The 21900-nt window shown below is 35.8% G+C and overlaps 1 protein-coding gene across 6 annotated transcripts in view; it reads left to right on the top strand.

Moving 5' to 3' along the window:
* Positions 1 to 21900, top strand: part of JMJD1C (jumonji domain containing 1C) — a 263025-nt gene that overhangs the window by 19690 nt on the left and 221435 nt on the right. The window lies entirely within an intron of this gene.

Raw genomic sequence — 21900 nt, 5'->3', positions numbered from 1 at the left:
GGGGGGGGGGGAGAGTATCTTAAGCAGGCTCCATGCTCACCATGGAGCCTGACTTTGGGATCAGTCCTACAACCCTGGGACCAATGACCTGAGCCAAAATCAAGAGTTAGATACTCACCTGACTGAGCCATCTGGGTGCCCCTAATTGAGCTGTTTTGATCTACAGGTTTAGTTTCCATCAAATTTGTAAAAGCATTCATCCTTAGTTTTCTACTTCAGGGATTGCAATTATACATACATTATTCAGCTTTTAAGTTGTGTCACACACAACTCAGTGACACTCTTTTTTCCCCCAGTCTTTTTGTGTTTAATTTCATATAGTTTCTGTTGCTTCTTGTCTTCAATTTCACTAATTCTTTCTTTTGTAATATCTCATGTTCTTAAATATCACAGTTATCCTTGTCCTATATTGGGGATGTATACATGTCCCCTATTCTTGGAGAGTGTTGAGGTAATTTTAGTTAGAAATTGAGTTTGGTTTCACTTAACCACAATTCCAGGTAAGAGTGGTTAGGTACTTCGTTGTCCCCGCCATAGGAAGAAGGCTAGAAGTAGACATTCCAGGGTTGATATGGTCACTTAATAAGGATGTTGCTTTTGAAGATAGGGCAGTTCTCTCAGTCTTTTTCTCAGGGTTACAACATAGCTGATGCTGTTGCCTTGCTCAGTGTAGCTCTAAACAAGAAGGAAGAGAAAGTGGAAAAGAGCAAAAAGGTTCACATCTGTGTTTGCTCTATTTAAGAATCTTTCTAAGAATTTTCATCTCAGGTCACCTCAAATCTTACACGCTTATATCTTATTTTCCTGAAATCTGTCACATTGCCATTTCCCAAGGGGCTGGGAAATGTAGGATAGGCCTTTATTGCCCCTAACAAAAACTCATGTGCTTTTCTTAGGAAAGCAGGGGTGGATGGATATTGGGTATACTACTTGAAGTTTGTGCCTCAGAAATCATGGTACTTTGGTAAAAGGCTCTTACAGCTATAGGCTGGACCATCTTATTTCTCATAATGATGCACTTCTGAAACAATAAACTCAATATATCATTCTTCTTTTCCCCCATTTTTTTAAAAATTCTTTTAGCCTATTATGTAATTAATTTGGTTTTTTAGAATACAATATAATGGTAAACACTTTTAAATGCTTTGTTGAAAGGTTGAGAAGTGATTGTTGTTTGCAAATCAATATGCAGTTAACCCTTGAACAACACAAGGTTTCAACTGTACGGGTCCATGTATACACGAATTTTTTTTTTTTATAAATACAGAACAGTATTGTAAATGTATTTTTTCTTCCTTCTGATTTTCTTAACTTTTTTTTCTTTCTTGCTTAATTTATTGTAGGAATATGGTATGTAATACATATAATGTACAAACTACGTGTTAATCAAATGTTTATGTTATTGGTAAGGCTTCTGATCAATAGTAGGCTATCAGTAGTTAAGTTTTTGAGGAGTCGAAAGTTATACATGGATTTTCAACTGTGTGGGGGTTGGCACCCTCACCCTTGTGTTTTTCAAGGGTCAACTGTACAATTTATTTGAACATAATCTTTTATCTGTCTGACTAGGCTACTCTTTTAGGGTTCCCAGACCCAATTCCATTGGGGGGGTGGGGGGCTCTGCTACACACAACACCTAGCACTTCTTGGTCACCAGTGGGGTGTCTGAGAATTCAATTCAGTTCTGACACTTCTCTACTTGAATAGCATCAGATTCCACAGGTTAAGGGTTCAGTCCTCAAGATTGCTGCTCCACCCCCCCATTTTCATGCCAGTTGCAAACCCCAGGCTGTTACCTGTGCTTCTGACAGATCAACTACAGATTGGCAGTTCCAGCAACTCCTCCTTAGGTTCGTTTAATTTGCTAGAGCAGCTCACAGAACTAAGGGAAACACTTAAACGTTTACCAGTTTATTAAAGGATATGATAAAGGATATGAATCAACAGCCAGATGGAATACACAGGGCAAGGTCCTAACAAAGGAACTTCTGTCCTTGTGGAGTTTGGGACCTGGCTCAATGGTACATGAAAGTATTCTGGTTTCCCAAGTCTAAAAAAAAAAAAAACTGATGTCCTCTTGGATTTTACTGTAGGTTTCATTACATAGTGATGATTGACTGAGTCATTGGTCATTGGCTCATTTAACTTTCTGCCCCTCTTCCCTCCGGGAGGTTTGGGGACTCAGACTGAAAGTTCAGACCTTCTAGTTACATTGTTGGTCCTCCTGGCAATCAGCTCCCACCCCTTGGTGGGATCCAAAAGTCAGACCTTTATTAGTGACACACCCATTTCATTTTTATGGCTCCAAATTGTTTTCAGGAATTGTGGATAGAGACCAAATATGTCTGAGAAATGACCAACTATATATTTCTTAGAAATCATTTCTCTGCAGCTACAAATTAGAGGTTCCCATGCCTCCTTCCCTCTTTTAGGTCAATTAATTTGCTAGAGCTGCTCACAGAACTCAGGGAAAATTTGCTTATCTTTCCAGCCAGATGGAGAGTTACATAAGGTGAAGTCTGCGAGGGTCCCAAGTACAGGAGCTTTCATCCCCCTGATTGAGGTTCATCTCCCTCCCACTGTGGATGTATTTGCTAACCTGGAAGTTCTCTGAACCCTGTACTATCGGAATTTTATGGAAATTTCCTCATATAGTCATGATCAATCATTAATGCCAATTTTAGCTCCTCTTCCATCTCTGGAGGATGATGGATGGGACTGAATATTTCAAGCTTCTAATCATGGGTTGGTTTTTCTGGTTACCAGCCCCATCCATCTAGGAACCCACTCAGAGTCATCTTAATAAAACAAAAGATGCTCCTAGTGCACTTACCATTTAGGAATTTTTTAAAATTTATTTTTATTTTTATTTTTATTTATTAAGTAGGCTCCATGCCCAGTGCAGAGCCCAACACAGGGCTTGAACTCCTGACCCCAACATCAAGTCCTGAGCTAAGATGAAGAGTCAGACACTGAACTGACTGAGCCCCATCATTTAGGAATTTAAAAGGGTTCTGGGAGAACTGTGCTAGGGATAGAGTCAAAGACAAATATTAGAACAAGAGATTGTCCTTGGTTTTTTATCCCTCAGGAAATTACAAGGGTTTCAGGAGTTCTTTGCCAGGGATCAAGGTCAGAGACTAATAATATTTTCTGTTATCTCAGTCATTTAGAAAAATTTGAGCAAGCCTCTTTAAAATGACCCTAATCTTTATATATAAAAAATTATTTTATATGAGAAATGTTATTGTGTTCTTCATTTCAAAAGTATACATGATCATTTATCTGATAGTGATTTAGTATCCAAAATATATGAAGAATTTCTTTTTTTTTTTTTCTTTCAAATTTTTACTTAAATTCTAGTTAGTTAACATACAGTGTGATAGTGGTTTCAGGAGTAGAATTCAGTGATTCATCACTTACATACAACACCCAGTCCTCATCACTACAAGTGTCCTCCTTAGTACTCATCACCCATCTAGCCCTTCCCACCTCCCTCCGTCAACCCTCAGTTTGTTATCTGTTAAGAGTCTCTTATGGTTTGTTTCCCTCTTTCTCCCTTACCATATGTTCATGTGTTTTGTTTCTTAAATTCCACATATGCGTGAAATCATAGGATATTTGTCTTTCTCTGACTTACTTTGCTTAGCATAATACACTCTAACTCCATGAAAATATATGAAGAATTTCTAAAACTCAATAACAGAATGACAAATGACCCAATGTAAAAATGGGCTAAAAGACTTGAATAGACATTTCTCTAAAGAAGATGGTATAGTAATAGCCAATAAGCATGTGAAAAGTCCCAATATCTTTAGTTGTTAGAGAAATGTGAGTCAAAACCACCATGTATTACCACTTCACACTTAGTTGGATGGTTATAATAAAAACAAAAAACAAAAAACAAAACACCAAAAACCACACACGACCAAAACCCAGAAAATAACAAGTATTGGCAAGGATGTGGAAAAATTGGAACTTTTATATATTGTTGGTAGGAATGTAAAAAATGGTGTGGCCAATATGGAAAATTGTTCGGTGGTTCCTCAAATATGCTAAAACAATTACCATATGACTCAACAATTCCACTCCTAGATATATCCCAAAGAATTGAATGCTCAGACTCGAACTGACACTTGTATGCCTGTGTTCATTGGAGCATTATTTACGATAGCTATAGAGTAGAAACAAGCTAAATATCCAGCAAAAGATAGATGGATAAATAAATTGTTGTATATAGATTCGGAAAGCCATGAAAAAGGAATGATACTCTAATATACTACAACATGAATGAGCCTTAAAAATATGCTACATGAAATAAGCCATACACAAAGGGACAAATATTACATGATTTTACTTATATGAAATATTTAGAATAAACAAATTCATAGAAACAGTATATCAGAGATTACCCCGGGCCAACAGGAGAGCAAAATGGGGAGTTACTGCCTATGAATAAAGAGTTTGTTGTGATAAAGAAGTCTTGAAAATAGATAGTAATGATGGTTGCACAACAGAGTGAAAGTAATTGTCACTGAATTATACTTAAAAATGGCTAAAGTGACAAATTTTATATTCTCTATATCTCATCACAGTAGGAAAAAAAGGCATGAATACCTTTTCACTAAACTGTCCCACTGTAGTATGCAATAGCAAAATCTTATATTTTCTATGACTGTGATTTTAATTACACTCTCAAGTTTCACTGTTTCTTTTTGTGGTTTTCACATTCAGGGGGTCTGTCGTCCATCTGCTCTCTATTTATTGTGGGAGTTGGGTACAACATTTATTCTCATTTGGCTGGTTCATCTGGAGAAAAGTGCTTAGACTAAGTGGAAAATATTTCAGGTAGAGGGAATGCTGTAAGAAAAGTGTGAAAAGGGTAAAATAAATCTATCAGTGTGTTAGGCTGGGCAATTTGCAAGTGTTTCTTTTAAAATATTGTTACAATTAAAATTATTTTACAATAAATGGCTTCTCCCTTGCATATGGTGTCCAAAATTCTATTTCATTTTTAACACCTGTCACCGTCTATTTTTTTACCTTTCAAAATATAAAACATAACTATATTGATCTGCTAGGGCTGCCATAACAAAATGCCATAGACTGGGTGGCTTAAACAACAGAAATTTACTTTCTTATAGTTCTGGAGGTGCAAAATCCAAAATCATGGTGTTGTTAAGATTAGTTTCTCATGTAGGCTCTCTTCCTCGATTGCAGATGTATACCTTCTTGCTGTGTCCTCACATTGCCTTTCCTCTGTGCTGATGGTGGGTGTGGAGGGGCCTCTTGTCTCTTCCTCTTTTTAAGGACACCAGAACTGATGGATTAGAGCCCCCCCCCCCCATATGACCTCATTTAATTACCTCCTTAAATACCCTGTCTCTGAATATGGTCACATTGGGGGTTAGAGCTTCTTTTTTTTAAATTTAATTAATTAATTAATTAATTTTAATATATGAAATTTATTGTCAAATTGGTTTCCATACAACAGCGAGTGCTCATCCCAAAAGATGCCCTCTTCAATACCCATCACCCATCCTCCCCTCCCTCCCATACCCCCCATCAACCCTCAGTTTGTTCTCAGTTTTTAAGAGTCTCTCTTGCTTTGGCTCTCTCCCACTGGGGGTTAGAGCTTCAACATCATGAATTTTGGAGGACACAGTCAATTCCTAACAATAACACATAGAGGAAAGTGTACAAAGTAGAGACTGTACGGTTTAATTATGTAAAGCAAATGCCTGTGTACCTACTCTTCAGATCAAGGAATAGAACACTGCCAGGACTTCAAAAACTCCACCAGTTTCACTAGTTATCTCCACTCTTCTTTTACTGAGAGAGAACTGCCATCCTGGTTTTTATGGCAATAGATTTTTCTTGCTTTTCTCTATAGTTTTGCCATCTAAGTTTGCATTTCTAAGCAGTAAGGATTTGCCACTTTGATATCTTCTTTTTCATTCTTATTTGTGTCTGCCTTTTTTTCCCCATTAGTCTTATCAGAGGCTTATCAGTTTTGCTAATCTTTTAAAACTGCATGTTTTGTTTTTGTTGATCTTCTTTATTGGATTTTTTTTGTACTTTATAAATTTCTTCTCTTAATTTTCCTTCCTTCCATTTTCATAGAATGTTTTGTAATTCTCTTTCTAATTTCTTTTATATATGTGTGTGTGTATTTATTTGAGTCCAAGTTAGTTAACATATAGTGTAATAATGATTTCAGGAGTAGAAGTTAGTGATCCATCAGTTATATATAATACTCAGTGCTCATCCCAACAAATGCCCTCCCTAATGCCCATCACCCATTTAGCCAATCCCCTTCTTGAAATAGATTCTTAATCATTATTTCCCAGCCTTTCTTCTTTTTCAGTGTATGTATTTAGGCCTTTACATTTTCCTCTTAGCAGCTCACTAGCTGCATTCTACAAATTTTGATATGTGGTGCATTTATTGGTATTTGTTTTCACAAGAATACTTTAATTTTCATTGTTCATTGGTTCTGCTAGTTTTTCATGTTACCTTATCTTCTCATGTGCTTGGTTATGTGTAATTGCATGCTGAGCTCTTCATTTGAAGAGTTAGTTGTAGGAATAACTTTAATGCCAGGAAGATACGGTCTTTTTTCATAGAGAATTTGTATTTGATTCACTCAAGTGCCTGGTGACAGGAATAATCCAGTAAAGTGTCTTATTCTAAATTTCATTTGAGATTTTTTGACCCATCTTTATACTCAAAGATAGCCTTCAGACCATGCAAGAAGTGATTTATTCTGAGTCATTCTTGTCCCCAGGATATAGACCTTCAGAGTTCTAATCCATTTAGGGGAGTTACCATGGTTCTTACCTTTGGTAGGTTCTAGATGGTGGACTTTGTTAGATGTGGCCTTAGGGAGACCACCAAGTTAAGTTTGCTACCTGTATTGCTTGGACTTTGAACCTCAGGGCAAAAGGTGCTGACAGTGCTTTATCTATGGGGGTTTTTAACCTCTTCAGGTTCTTAGTTCAATAATTCTATCTTGTTAGCATTAGCAGTTTGCTTTAAAAAACCCAGACTTGAAATATATTTTATGTAGCATTTTAATTAATACAGAGATGGTGATAGTGATATGAATTATACAAGAAGCAGAAACTACTACATGGTATTTTGATTATTTGTTTACATATATGTCCTTTAGTTAGAGGTAGCTTTTACTCTTTATAACTCTGCTCCTGGCTGTGCCTGATATATAAGTACTTGGAAAATATTGAGTGATTTTAGCATGGCTTTAAAAAATATTATGTAGACAGACTTTCCTTTTAGCCATCAAAGAAAAATGAGATTAACAGTTTAATGGCTTTATTTCTTGTAACACCTTCAGTGTTAATGGATGAACTAGTCTTAATGAATTTAGATGGTATGCTGTGTGGAGTGGGAAATCATGGAGAGATTTCTGAAAAAGTATTTAGTTCTTTTTAAGTGTTGTTAAAGAGAGATTAATTTGAAAACCGTGTGCCAGAAAGATTAGATAGTTTATAGGGATGCATGTTACTGGGTATCCTCCAGTATGGCAGTTTTCAAAGTGTAATCCTTAGATTAGTAATATCAACATCACTTGGGAACTTATCTTTTTATGATGATAATATTGGAAAATATTTAGCATAGACCTAATATTAGTCTTTCTTTAGAATTAGATTATAATCGTATATAAAGTAATGAAGGTTATTAGAACAAAATTATAATATAAATAGTTGAGTTCATCAAAAAATAAAAACTCATCTGTATTAGGAAAATGATGTAGTTCTAACTTGACAACACCTGTCTTTAGTCTTTTGTTGAGATTGGATTGTTTAGGGCTCAGCTTTTCCTTAACAGTAGTCTCATTAGAAGTAAGTTACCAGTTTTTCATTTTTTGGAAGGAAATAATTTGTATCTATAATATGATAGAAGTTCCCTAGCATGTGGCATAATCACAGGCAGGTTTTATGATTCATCTCTTTCCTAGTAGCTTTAACATATTTTTGAATGAGAAAAGATTCCTATGTCACATAAAAATATTAACATTAAGCTTCTGGAAAAAAAAAACAACTTTAAATAGTCACTTGATCATTTAAGTTTTGCTCACTAATTTTCTGAGAGTCTTTTGGCAAAGTGTTTTAATCTAAGATTTAAGACTGTCCATTTGTAATTGGGTAGGCTTATATAAAGGAGCACGTTTTTATATTTAAAAATATATTTCATTTTATGGCTATTGTGTAAAACTTTGGCGGCAATTTGAGTGTTTAACGGAGTGCATGGTACTTTGAAGGGAAAAGTACTTCAACTTTTTTTTTTTTAAGTTTATTACTTTATTCTGAGAGAGAGCAAGTGAGTGTGAGCACAAGTTGGGGAGGGGCAGAGAGAGGGAGAGAGAGAATACCAAGCAGGCTCTGTGATGCCGATGCTGGGATTCAATCCCACAAACTGGGAGATCATGACCTGAGCCAAAATCAAGAGTCAGATGCTCAACCAACTGAGCCACCCAGGTGCCCGAGTACTGTAATTTTTATTTTAGCTTTAATATTTCTGTTCTTAAAAAAATAGAAAATTCAGTAAAGTAGTACCTCACCTAAATATACATTGACAATGCTTCTTGTAATATTTAACTATAATTCTTCGGTAACCTATTGCATTTCATTACTTTCTTTATACAATTGATCAAGTTTCCAGAGTTGTAGAGTATGGAATGTGTTCAAGGTGATTCGTATCAAAAATTTTTTCAAAGTAACTGACACCAGTCTCGGTGATCATAGAAGAATCTGAATGTTCCTATGACAAATTTGGTTTTAACAATAAAACTTCTTGTAAACTCAGTCATCTTAATGTGAATTAGTTCCAAATCAAACACCCACTGAAATAAGTGGCCTACTATTATAATTTTCATACTTGTAAAAAAATACCTATAAATATTTATTGTTTAAATTATCCTTAAAATTTCATTTGGATATGGAGTACTATTTCAGAGTATAAAATTAAAAAATTGATTATGTAGTTTTTTACCAAATGGCAGGTAGTTTTATAAGCATACTTCAAGAACATAAATAAAATGCAAATAGAATTTTATAACCATGTTTTAAATGTATGAATTCTGTTCGGAGAAGCAGATAGACTTTGCTACAATTTAATACAAAGCTAGGGTTATGTTTCATTACTTATGTAAAATAGTGTTCTTTGTTTAGCTTCCTTTAGTGCTTGGAGAATTGTGTAGTTCCATTGATTGCTTCCATGCAATAGAAATCTGACCTTTAGCAGATGTTTGAGAAATTGCCAGCACAGCATGATCAGCCGACTAGACAGTTTTCCCCCTTATTTGACAGACTGTTAGTGGTGTAATAACACCAAAGACATTTTAAACATTTTTTTGTAATATCAAAAGTTTTCTAAAATCCTGAGAAGATATTAAAATATTGACAAAACAAGATAGATTATTTTTCTCAAATCATGGATTACAGTTCAGGTAATTTTACATTTTCATTTCTAAAAAATACACTAAGAAAATACTGTTGAGTGAAAGATATTGTATTTTGTTATTTAAAATATTTTTGCTTATGACATTGTCACTAAGGGTTGAAGTATGTAATTTTTTTCCTTGATCATTTTTTTTTGTGCAGTTTAAACATTGCAGGTTTTTTCTTATTTTAGTGTTCTTATCTAGTTCTTATTTAATTGTAAGTATCTTTTAAAATATGGACTCTTTTAGAGAGGTTAAATGTATCATGGAGCAGTTATCCTCTCTGCAACTCCTAGCTAGAAGCAAGATGCTGCACTGTTGTGTGTTTAAAGCCTTTTCTCTGAAGGACATTATTTTGACAGGATGTACAGGGTCAGCTGTGTAGTTGTGGGAGTTCAGCATGAACACTCTAAGCTCTGTTTTCTTGGTTTCATCAACTGAGTGTACAGGAAGGGGGAGAAGAAGTGCCTTGATGTGTGAGAATCAAGTAATGAATTGATAGTATCAACCATTGCTAGACTGGGTCTTTTCCTGCAGGTGCTGCTGTTCCATAGGGCATTGCAGTTGCTTTTTATTGTGTCACATGAGCAAAAAAAGATTTTATTTGAAGGAAAGCTAAAGTAATATAGTCTTACATAGTTCCGTTTTATGGTTTTATAACAATTATGTATGCCTTAGGTTTTTAAACTGAATTAGTTTTTCTAAATAGAGGTTTATGATTTGTAGTTAAGTGTTGGTATGTGCTTATATGTCACCTTAAAAAGTAAATAGGTGTTATTTTAAAGTTACAGATTCAATAGAGTCAGTATCAGGAATTCCAAAATAACTATGCTAAACCAAAACTTAAAAAAATCAAACATCTGGGGCACCTGGGTGGCTCAGTCAGTTAAGTGTCCGACTTCGGCTCAGGTCATGATCTCATGGTTCATGGGTTCGAGCCCCGCATCAGGCTCTGTGCTGATAGCTCAGAGCCTGGAGCCTGCTTCAGATTCTGTGTCTCCCTCTCTCTCTGCCTCTCCCTTGCTCTCTCTCTAAAAAATAAACATTAAAAAATAATAAAATATATAGATAGTTCGGCCACTAAAGTTTGTAGGCAAAATTCTAATGAAGTCTATCTCCTCTGTCTCTAATACTTGTGATATTACATACTAATATTAAAGTTTTAGTTAAGTCATTTTATGTGAAGAAAAAATAGGTTCTTAAGTGAGATTTGGTAGGTAACCATATTTTTACTTATACTGTAACATTTACTTATTTTCAAAACCAGTGTAAAAGAGTTGCATTTTAAGAGGAGATTAAGTTGTAGAGTTGGCAACAGCAGGGGAAAATGCATGTAATCAAATTTACTCTTAAAACCTTTTGGGGAAGACTAACTTGTCATTTTACACCTCATCCGACACAGCTGGCTTTTTTGTTTGTTTCAGAATGGAAATTTTTATTTTTTGTACATTAGATAAAGTGATTTTCTTACACTTACATCTTTCTTGCATCTCTAAATTCTAAACTCATCTTTTGGGCAGGGTGCTCACGTTATGAGAGCCCAGAGAAAGCAGTGAGGAAAGGAGCTCTAGCATTGGAGATTTGGTTAGCCTTGAGATTTCTAAATCAGAAATTCAGAGACTCAGAGTATGCTTCGTTTTAATTTTTTTTCTTTTTTTATGTTTGTTTATTTATTTTGAGAGAGAGGGAGAGAGAGCGAGCAAGCAGGGGAGGGGCAGAGAGAGGGGGAGACAGAGAATCCCAAGCAGGCTCCGCACTGTCAGCACAGAGCCCAATGAGGGACTCGAACTCACGACCATGAGATCATGACCTGAGCTAAAATCAACAGTCAGACTCTTAACCAACTGAGCATTAAGTGTTGAGGCGCCCCTCAAATATGCTTTTTAAAAAAAATTTTTTTTAATGTTTATTTAGTTTTGAGACAGAGAAAGACAGAGCATGAACGGGGGAGAGTCAGAGGGAGACACAGAATCTGAAGCAGGCTCCAGGCTCCGAGCTGTGAGCACTGAGCCCGACGCAGGGCTCGAACTCACGGACTGTGAGATCATGACCTGAGCCGAAGTTGGATGCTTCACCGACTGAGCCACCCAGGCGCCCCCTCAAATATGCTTTTTAAAGAGAGAGGAAAAAAAAAAACTTTCCTAGTGAAGATTTTCTATTAAGTAAAGTTTTTTAATTACTAATAGTTTTGGAAGAATATGTAGTATTCAGCTCACATTTTAAGAAATCCAATTATCTTTGTTAAAGTATATACTTTTTAGTCTTTCAGTATTTATCATTCTTTTACTCTGGTTCTCTTTCAGATATGGATAGAATCAGTCAACCTGTTTTCTTCATTGATGTGGAATTTTCATTGTGTTTGTAATTTTGAAATCCTCTGATTGCATCACAAAAATTTGTGACTGTCTTCCGTTCAGCTTTTCATTTGCCTTGAGGGAGAAAAGTTTTAATGCTTGCTAAAGTTAAAAGAATTGCTTTACTTAGATTTCTTTGCACATCTTTTCTCTCTCTCTCTCTCTCTCTCTCTCTCTCTCTCTCTCTCTCTCTCTCTCTCTCTCTCTATCCAGCACATGCACAGACTTGCAAAGATCCTCTGCCATTATCTCCTGGTATCATTTTTTGTCTCCTAGCAAAGCAGGAAAAAAGTTTCAGCTTAAGGCAGCTGTGAAGGAAGGACAAGTTTAGCCAACTATTTTACTAAGTAAATGTAAGATCTCCTCCTTGTCAATAGTTGGAACTGTTTACATAAAATTTTTCTACAGTATGAGATTGTGTCTCTATTTTGCTCAGGAAATTCATTATTAAAAATCTGCATCTTGAACTAGAACATGTCATTTAAAAATGTTATGTAACAGACATAAACTTATTTCATCACTAATAACATATATTTAAGATGACAAAGCACAAATCAAATAACCTGTTTTGGTATTCACCGAAACTGTTTAAGTCCAAACAATGCTGTCAGATTAAAATATTGAAGAGTACTTGTCTTTTACCTTACTTTCCCGTTAATCTCTTTCAGATAAATACATAAACACGTATCTTGAAAGATGAGACTAAGTATTTGGAAATTATATATCTTTCAGTGTGCCTGATTACAATGGCTTAAGTCTTAAGTTAGCTTTGAACTACTAGTAAGTCTTCAATCACATTTATTTAGCAAGTTTTTTTTGTGATTATTATGTAGATATATGTATCTCTGTGTTGTGGTCTTTTTCTTATTTTTTAAAATTATACAGAATATACACTATTCTTTAATTTAAAAATTAATTAATTTTATCTACTTATGTACCTACCACCCAGATCAAAATACAGAATGCTTCTAACACATCATCCTGTTACCCCTTCCCATTCTGTCTATACTGCTCATTTATTCCACTAATTCTGTCACCATAAATGAGATTTGCCTATTGTTGAACTTCAAATAAATGGAATCATGCAGTGGCTTTTTATTTACTTAATTTTATTTTTTATGCAGTAGCTTTTTAAACTCTACTTATAATCTGTGAAATTCCTGGTATTAGTTTTCAAGGGCTGCCATATAACATTACCGCAAACATGGTGGCTTAAAACAGTAGAAATTTATTTTCTCGATACTGGAGGCCCAGTTTATGAAATCAAGGTGTTCAGGGCCACTCTCTCTCTGAAGACTCTAAAGGACAAGAATTTTTCCTTGCCTTTGAAGGGAAGCAGGACTCTGAGGACACCTGATTTCATAGTTCTCATCTCCAGAAGTGTGAGAAAATAAATTTCTGTTGTTTTAAGCTACCAGGTACTTTTGTGTTCTGTTAATACAGCCCCAGAGAAATAATATATTCATCTGTATTACTAGATTTACCAGAATTTCATTCTTTTTATTGTCATGTAATTTCCTGTTATATGAGTATATCACTCTTCAGCTGTCCTTCAAATGATAGGTTTTGGATTGTTGCCAGGTTTTGGCTTTTGAATAAGTTGGATTCACCTGGAAATTTTAGCCATTCCCATGGGTGTCTAATAGGAGCTGTTGTAATTTTAATTTGCATTTCACTGATGAGTAATTTGCTTAGTACCTTTTCATATGTTTATTGATGAGGGTGTGCATTCTCTCTAATTAAGTCTCATGGCCATTTAAAAATTTGGTTTGTCCTTTTGTTTAGTAGGAGTACATTATGTATTCCAGTTATAAATTATTGCTAGCAGGATTTGGGACTAGAGTGAGGCAAATGAAGCACCAAGGATGCAAATTTAAGGAGGCACCTACTCTTAGGGTTGAGTTTCCTGTGTTCCCAGATTGCATTTCCTCCAAAGCATTCCTGGTGGTCCCTCTCTAATTCAAGACACTGTTAAAATGTTGCCTCATTAGAAAGGTCATTATATCTAAATTAGCACCCCACTCTTCTGCCATTCTGTCATCCTGAACACTTTGTTTTTCTTCATAGCACTTACCACCAACTGACATATACTTATATATACTTATGTATACACTTTTCTTATTTTTGGTTTATTGCCCTCCAAAAGAAAATATGCTCTATGAAAATTGAGGGTTTTCTTTTTATCCCCTGCTGTTTACCAGTCACTGGAGCAGTGTGTGCATGTAATGAAGCCTTAACAAATACTTGGTAGATCTTAATAAGATAGGGAACTTGAGATGAGCAAGTATCCAAACAAAACAAAACAAAACATGAGTTCCATTTTAAGCATGCTAAATATACATTGGGGGATAATACAGTTAGATTGAAGTGGTCAGCGATTGGCAAATATTTTCTGTAAAGGTCCAAATAGTAAATGTTTTATGTTTTGTGGCCCTTAAAGACTATGTCACAACTGCTCGACTCTGATATCCATATGAAAAAACATCCATGGGCAATGCAGTTAATGAGAATAGCTATGTTTCAGTAAAAGTTTGTGTGTAAAAGCAGGTGGTTGGCTTATAGGCCATATTTTGCTGACCCCTGGACTAGGTAATGGAGAGCTATAAACGTGAGATTTGGAATCTTGATCTTGATTCAGAAGGTAGTCATGTTATGTTTTACGTTAATAAAGTGAAATGACCAAAGAAATTGTTCCAAGAAAATTAGTTTGGCAGTAGTAGGTAAGCTGGAAAAAAAAGCAATTAGAGGCAGAGAAAATAATTATGAAACATTTAAGCTTATATAACGGTTACTATATGTGAGGCACTTGTACTGAATGTTTTATATATGTTAATTTATTTAATCCTTACAAAACCATGTAAGGTAGATACTGCTATTAATTCCTTTGCACAGATAAGGAAAATACAACATGGAGAAGTTAAATAGTTTATCCAAGTTCACACAAGCGTTAAGTGATAGAGCAGTATTTGAACAAAGACTGCTCCTTATCAGTGTGCTGTTTTATTACCAACTTACAAAGTAGTTAAGAATTGAACTAGAATGTTGACAGTGAAAAGGGACAGGCCAATAATGATGAATGTGAATAAACTGTGGATTGATTGTGGAGACAAACTAAAATGTAAGTAAAGGAGAATGATTAGACAAAGAAGATTAGGGGGAAAAATTCCCATACATTGCACAAAGAAGACCAGAAATACTATTACTAGTGCAAAAGGAATATGAGAAAGAGCACTTACTAGCAAAGGATGATGTGTTTTGTACCTTGTGTGAGATGGGAATGAAACACTATTGCATGGAACTGTATCACTAAAAATAAACACCTGAATGTTGGATGAAAATATGTCTAGAGATGCAAATCTTGGAGTAGGATTATTTTAACATATTTTGAGTACCTGTCTTATTCAAGACTTTGAATGGGAGATGAAAGAATAAAGATAATAGTTTAAGCAATGTGAGAAGATGATTTCTCTGAAGGACTGGATAAAGAGAACTTAAAGGGCTTGAGTAGAAATACACCTTTATTGGGGCACCTGGTGGCTCAGTCAGTTGAGTGTCTGGCTTGTGGCTCAGGTCATGATCTCACAGCTCGTGAGTTCGAGCCCTGCATTGGGCTCTGTGCTGACAGCTCAGATCCTGGAGCCTGCTTCGGATTCTGTGTCTCCCTCTCGCTGTGCCCCTCCCTCCCTCATGTTCTGTCTCTCTTTCTCTCAAGAATAAATAAAACATTTTAAAAAATTAAAAAAAAAAAGAAATACACCTTTATTAGTAGAGAGATAGGAAGTGAGATAGATAATTAAGTAGGTGGGGGAACATGCTGAATCCAAAGTTATGAAAATCTAAAAGGGGATGATTTTTAAAAATTTTTCTTTTTTAAAAGCACGCATGTGAGAGGAGAGAGGGGTAGAGGAAGAGAGAGAATCCCAAGCAGGCTCCATGCTCAGTGCAGAGCCAGATGTGGAGGTTTGATGCCACAACCCTGGGATCATGACCTGAGCTGAACTCAGGAGTTGGATGCTCTACTGAGTCAGCCAGTTGCCCCTAAAAGGGGGTATTTTTTAATTAGAAAATATTCATTACAAATATTCCTTCCAGGATTTGAAATTTAAAAAAAATTTTAATTTAAGTTTCTTAAGGAATTAACTAGATAAATTTTAGTATACCCTTGCATTGGTATTAAAATGGTTAGTTGATATGATGAAGATACATTAATCACTGAATCATATAATCTAGTGGATTTACTCAGAGAAGAAGAAAGGAGAGCAATGAGAAATCTCTCAAATCCAAAAGTTAATGGAGAGATCCACATTTCAAGGTAAGAAACTAAAATGTGCCATGACTTTGAGCAGGCATTATGAAAAACAGACAATCCATTTTATCTTGATACTTGATACTTCTTAAATGGTACATACAGTTGATTAGTGACAGGATTTACTTATCTTTATCCATTGGTTATACAGTGACCAATAGTTTTTATGTTGTGATCATTGAACTATCTAGCCTATCTGGCTGAAAGTTGACTATTTAAGGACCTGAAATGTTTGGCATTGTTTCATATTGGGAAAACATGGCTCATTCTGACTCACTTTTATCCAGTAGAACTCTAGTTCTCTTCGTTCTGAAAAGGAGGAGGTCTGATCAATATACTCTGAGGCAAATATTATAAAAAATTTTTAATAACCAGTGTTCTGTAATAAGAAATAAAAATTATATATAATAAAAATCTATATAAAATTACCAGATTGATTCCAGTATATTCTTTAAAAATTTTTTCATCTTATTTTATTTAAAAAAAAAAATTTACTTCCAGTGTAGTTAACATATACAGTGTTATATTAGTTTCTTGTGTACAAAATAGTGATTCAACAATTCCATATATTACTCGGTGCTTATCAAGATATGTGGACTCTTAATCTCCTTACCTACTTCACCCATCCTCCCACCCACCTCCCTTCTGGTTACCATCTGTTCTCTGTATTAAGCGTCTGTTCTTTGGTTTGTCTCTTTTTCTTGTGTTCACTTGTTTTATTTCTTAAATTACACGTATGAGTGAAATCACGGTAATTTTCTTTCTCTGGCTTTTATTTAGCTTAGCATTATGCTCTCTAGATCCATATATGTTGTTTTAGATGGCAAGATTTCATTATTTTTTATGGCTGAATAATATTCCATTGTGTGTGTTTGCTCATGCATGTGTGCGTGTATACCACATCTTTATCAATTCATCAATCGATAGACTGAGCTGCTTGGCTATTGTAAATAATGCTGCAATAAGCATAGAGGTGTGTATATCCTTTCAAATTAGCATGTTTGTATTCTTTGGGTAAATAGCCAGTTGTGGATTATTGGATCATAGTGTGGGTAGTTATATTTTTAATTTTTTGAGGAACCTCCATATTGTCTTCCATAGTGGCTGCACCAGTTTTGTATTTCCACCAACATGAGGGATGCACGAGGGTTCCTTTTTCTCCACATCCTAACCAACACTCTTGTGTTTTTTATTTTAGCCATTCTAACCAGAGTGAGGTGATACCTCATTGTTTTGATTTGTATTTCCCTGATGGTGAGTGATGTTGAGTATCTTTTAATGTGTCTGTTGACCATCTGTGTGTCTTCTTTGGAGAAATGTCTATTCGTGTCTTCTGCCCATTTTTTAAATTGGATTATTTGTATGTTCTTTATACATTTTGGATACTAACTTTTTATTGGAGATGTCGTTTGCAAATACCTTCTCCCATTCAGTAAGTTGTCTTTTAGTTTTGTTAGTTGTTTGCTGTGCAGCAGATTTTTCTTTTTTGTAGTCCCAATAGTTTATTTTTTTAGTAATCTCCACACCCAGCATGGGCTCAAACTCACAACACCGAGAGCAGGAGCCACGTGCTTTTCCAACTGAGTCAGCCAGGTGCTCCCCAATAGTTTATTTTTGCTTTTATTTCCTTTGCCTCAGGAGACATTTCTAGAAAGATGTTGTTACGGCCAGTGTCAGAGATATCACTGCCTGTGCTCTCTTCTGGGATTTTTATGGCTTCAGGTATCACATTGAAGTCCATAATCCATTTTGAGTTTGTTTTTGTGTATGGTGTAAGAAAGTGGTCCAGTTTCATTCTTTTGCATGAAGCTTTCCAATTTTTCCAATACCATTTGTTGAGGAGACTATCTTTTTCCCATTGCATATTCTTGTCTCCTTTGTCAAAGATTAATTGACCATTGTAAGTGTGGGTTTATTTCTGGGCTTTCTATTGTGTCCCATTGATCTCTGGGTCTGTTTTTGTGCCAGTACCATACTGTTTTGATTACTACAGCTTTGTAATAAAATGTGAAGCATGGAATTGTGATACTTCCAGCTTTATTTTTCTTTTTCAGGATTGCTTTGGCTATTCAGAATCTTTTGTGGTTCCCTGCAAATTTTAGGATTGTTTGTTCTAGTTCCATAGTAAATGCTGTTCGTATTTTGATAGGGATTGCATTAAATCACTAGATTGCTTTGGGTAGTATGGACATTTTAACAATTGTTCTTTCAATTGTTGACCATGGAATGTCTTTCCAGAGTACATCCTTCACCTCTGTTGTTAAATTTTTTCCTAGGTGTTTTATTATTTTTGGTGCAATTGTAGATGGTATTGTTTTCTTAATTTCTCTTTCTGCTGCTTCATTATTACTATACAGAGATTCTGTACATTGGTTTTGTATCCTGTGATATTACTGAATTCATTTATCATTTCTAGTAGTTTTTTTGGTGGAGTCTTTAGGATTTCCTATATAGTGTTATATCATCTGCAAATAGTGAAAGTTTGACTTCTTCCTTACCCATTTGGATGCCTATAAATCCTTTTTCTTGTCTGATCACTGTGGCTAGGACTTCCAGTAATGTGGTGAGAATAGATATCCTTGTCTTATTCTTGACCTTAGGAGGAAAGCTCTCAATATTTCCCCATTGAGTATGATGTTAGTTGTGGGTTTTTCATATGTGGCCTTTCCTATGTTGAGATATGTTCCTTCTAAACCTACTTTGTTGAGGGTTTTTATCTGGAGTGGATTTGTACTCTGTCAGATACTTTTTTTGCATCTATCCTTTCTCTTGTTGATGTGTTGTATCATGTTGATTGACTTGTGAATACTGAACCAGTCTTGAATCTTGGGAATAAATCCAACTTAATTGTGGTGAATGATTTTCTTTTTCTTTTTCTTTTTTTTTTAAAAGATTTTATTTTTAACTGATCTCTACACCCAAACGTGGGCCCAGACCCACAACCCTGAGATCAAGAGTTGCATGCTCCACTGACTGAACCAGCCAGGTGTCCCTCTGAGAGATTTTCTTACTGTGTTGTGAGATTTGGTTTGCTAATATTTTGTTGAGAATTTTTGCATCTATGTTCATTAGATATACTGGCCTGTAGTTCACTTTTTTTTTGTGGTAACTTTATGTGGTTTTGGTATCAGGGTAATGCTAACCTCATAGGATGAATTTGGGAGTTTTCCTTCCTCTTCTATTTTTTGGGATAGTTTGAGGAGAATAGGTATTAACCCTTCTTTAAATGTTTGGTAGCATTCACCCGTGAAACCTTCTGGTCCTAGACTTTTGTTTGTTGGGAGTTTTTGATTACTGATTCAATTTTATTGCTGGTAATCAGTCTGTTTAAATTTTCTATCTCTTGCTTCAGTTTTGGTAGGTTACATGTTTCTAGGAATTTATCCATTTCTTGTAGGTTGTCCAATTTGTTGGTGTATAAGATTTCATAATATTCTCCTACAATCTTTTGCATTTTTGTGGTTTAAGTTGTTATTTCTCCCCTTTCATTTCTGATTTTGTTTTACTGAATTTTGTCTCCTTTTTTGTGATGAGTCTAGCTAGAGGTTTATCAGTTTTGTTGATCTTTTCAAAGAACTAGCTCCTTGTTTTATTGATCTGTTCCGTTGTTGTTGTTGTTGTTTTAGTTTCTGTATTATTTATTTGTGCCCTAGTCTTTATTATTTCCTTCCTTGTGCTGGGTGATTTGTTTTGTTTTGTTTTGTTTTGTTTTAGCTCCCTTACATGTAAGGTTAGATTTTTATTTGGGATTTTTCTTTCTTCTTGAGATAGGCCAGTGTTGCTACAAACTTCTCTCTTAGAACCACTTTTGCTGCATCCCAAAGATTTTGGACTGGTGTGTTTTCATTTTCATTTCTTTCCATGTAATTTTTGATTTCTTCTTTGATTTCTTGGTTGACCCATTCATTGTTTAGTGGCACATTATTTAACCTCGAAATATTTGTGCTCTTTTCAAGTGTGTGTGTGTGTGTGTGTGTGTGTGTGTGTGTGTGTGTGTGTGTGTGGTTGACTTCTCGTTTCATAGCATTGTGGTCAGAAAAGATGCATGGTATGACTTTGATCTTTTTGAATTTGTTCAGTCTTGTTTTGTGGCCTAATATGTGATCTGTTCTGGAGAGTATTCCATGTGCACTTGAGAAGAATGTGTATTCTGCTGTTTTCAGATGGAATGTTCAGAATATATCTGTTAAATTCATCTGGTTCAGCCACTGTTTACTTGTTGATTTTCTGTTTGGAGGGTGGCTGGCTAGGGAAGATCCACAAAGTGTGCATGGGCGGGGCACGCAGTTTTAACAAGGTACGCACAGGTCTTTTCTGGGAAGGGTCCTCCACCACCAGATTGAGATCTCATAAAGCACAGGGCTCTGGAGATGTGTTGGCAAGGTTTGGGCTAGTCTTCCAGGTGAGGGACCTGCAGCTCTGGGACTGAGGCAAGTGTAACTGTAAAGAGCGGATCCACCAAAGTTTGGGGGGTGGGGCTTGGTTTCAGCAAGTTAAGTAATTGAATGTTGGTGTGCTGATTCCTGCAGGTGGCTGTGTGTTTAATGTTGGGGGGCAGGGGAGGGAAATGGTGCCTACCAGCTCCTTTGTTCCTCGAGGCATCTCCCACTGATTTCTGCCCCTTTGGGACAGGCTTTCAGGTTAGTAAATAACTTTCCCTCCCATATGCTCTAGGCATTTTTTCAAACTACTGCTTCTATGCTATATCTCTATGGCCTGTTGTACTCTCTTTAATGGTAGGTACTCAGCTTCCTGTTGCCTTAATTGCTTTTGTGTCTTTCAGTCCTTACGGAACATGTCTCCCAGTTTTTATATGGCCCTTGGTATTTGCAGTGGTTCCCAAGTTCTCAAATACCATCAATTTCTTACCTCTTCACATACTTTTCTTACTTTTAGGAACATTGAACCTTTTTATTTTCTTGGTACATTATTACTTTACAAATGTTAGCTTATATTAGACTAAGTTGAGATTAATAAAAGATGTGTTGATATAGGAAAGATTCATAGTTGTGTTGAGCTGTGGATGCTTTTTTGTTCATTACCAAGTTCATTTAACAAGTAATTTCCTGGGTACCAGAGCCATGAAGTACATGTGATAAAATTTGTGCCTTGGTGAAAGCATGTTGTTTTTATGTCATAGACTTTTGGGGTCATTCATAAATGGTTAAAACATACTAAATCAAGAATAGTTAGGCCTTTTGCTCCATTGATTTCTTTGGTAGATATTTGACAGTACTTCCAGGCATTCAGAAAGGGGGTTATGAGACTTTTTACTATTTCCAGAGGGTAAGATAGTTCCTTATGTGATTCCCCCCCCCCCCAGCCCCTGTTATTCAGACAGTATTTATTGATGACATATTGTGTGCCAGGTACTATGTTCCTAAACATCCCAGCTACAGGTCTGTGAGGCTTAGAGCATTCTGTCTGTGGTATTTTCATATGTAAGAAGATTACAAGTTACAAGCGGTTTCTCGATGGCCATTCTTTTGAAATGCTAACAATACTTATTAAACTTTAGGAGTTCCTGAAATTAACATGCATGAGAGGGAACATTTAAAAAAGGAGATATAAAAGTTGTTTCCATGGGTACCTGGGTGGTTCAGTGGGTGGTTGAGCATACAACTTTTGATTTCAGGCTCAGGTCATGATCTCACAGTTCTTGGGATCCAGCACCACATCTGCTGTCAGCACAGAGCCTGCTTGGGAACAGAGCCTGCTTGGGATTCTCCCTCTCCCTCTCCCTCTCCCTCTCCCTCTCCCTCTCCCTCTCCCTCTCC

The sequence above is a fragment of the Herpailurus yagouaroundi genome, unplaced genomic scaffold (assembly GCF_014898765.1).
Source record: "Herpailurus yagouaroundi ecotype Mexico unplaced genomic scaffold, PumYag 163, whole genome shotgun sequence".
NCBI classification, from domain to species: domain Eukaryota; kingdom Metazoa; phylum Chordata; class Mammalia; order Carnivora; family Felidae; genus Herpailurus; species Herpailurus yagouaroundi.
This window is presented reverse-complemented; position numbering and strand designations above follow the sequence as displayed.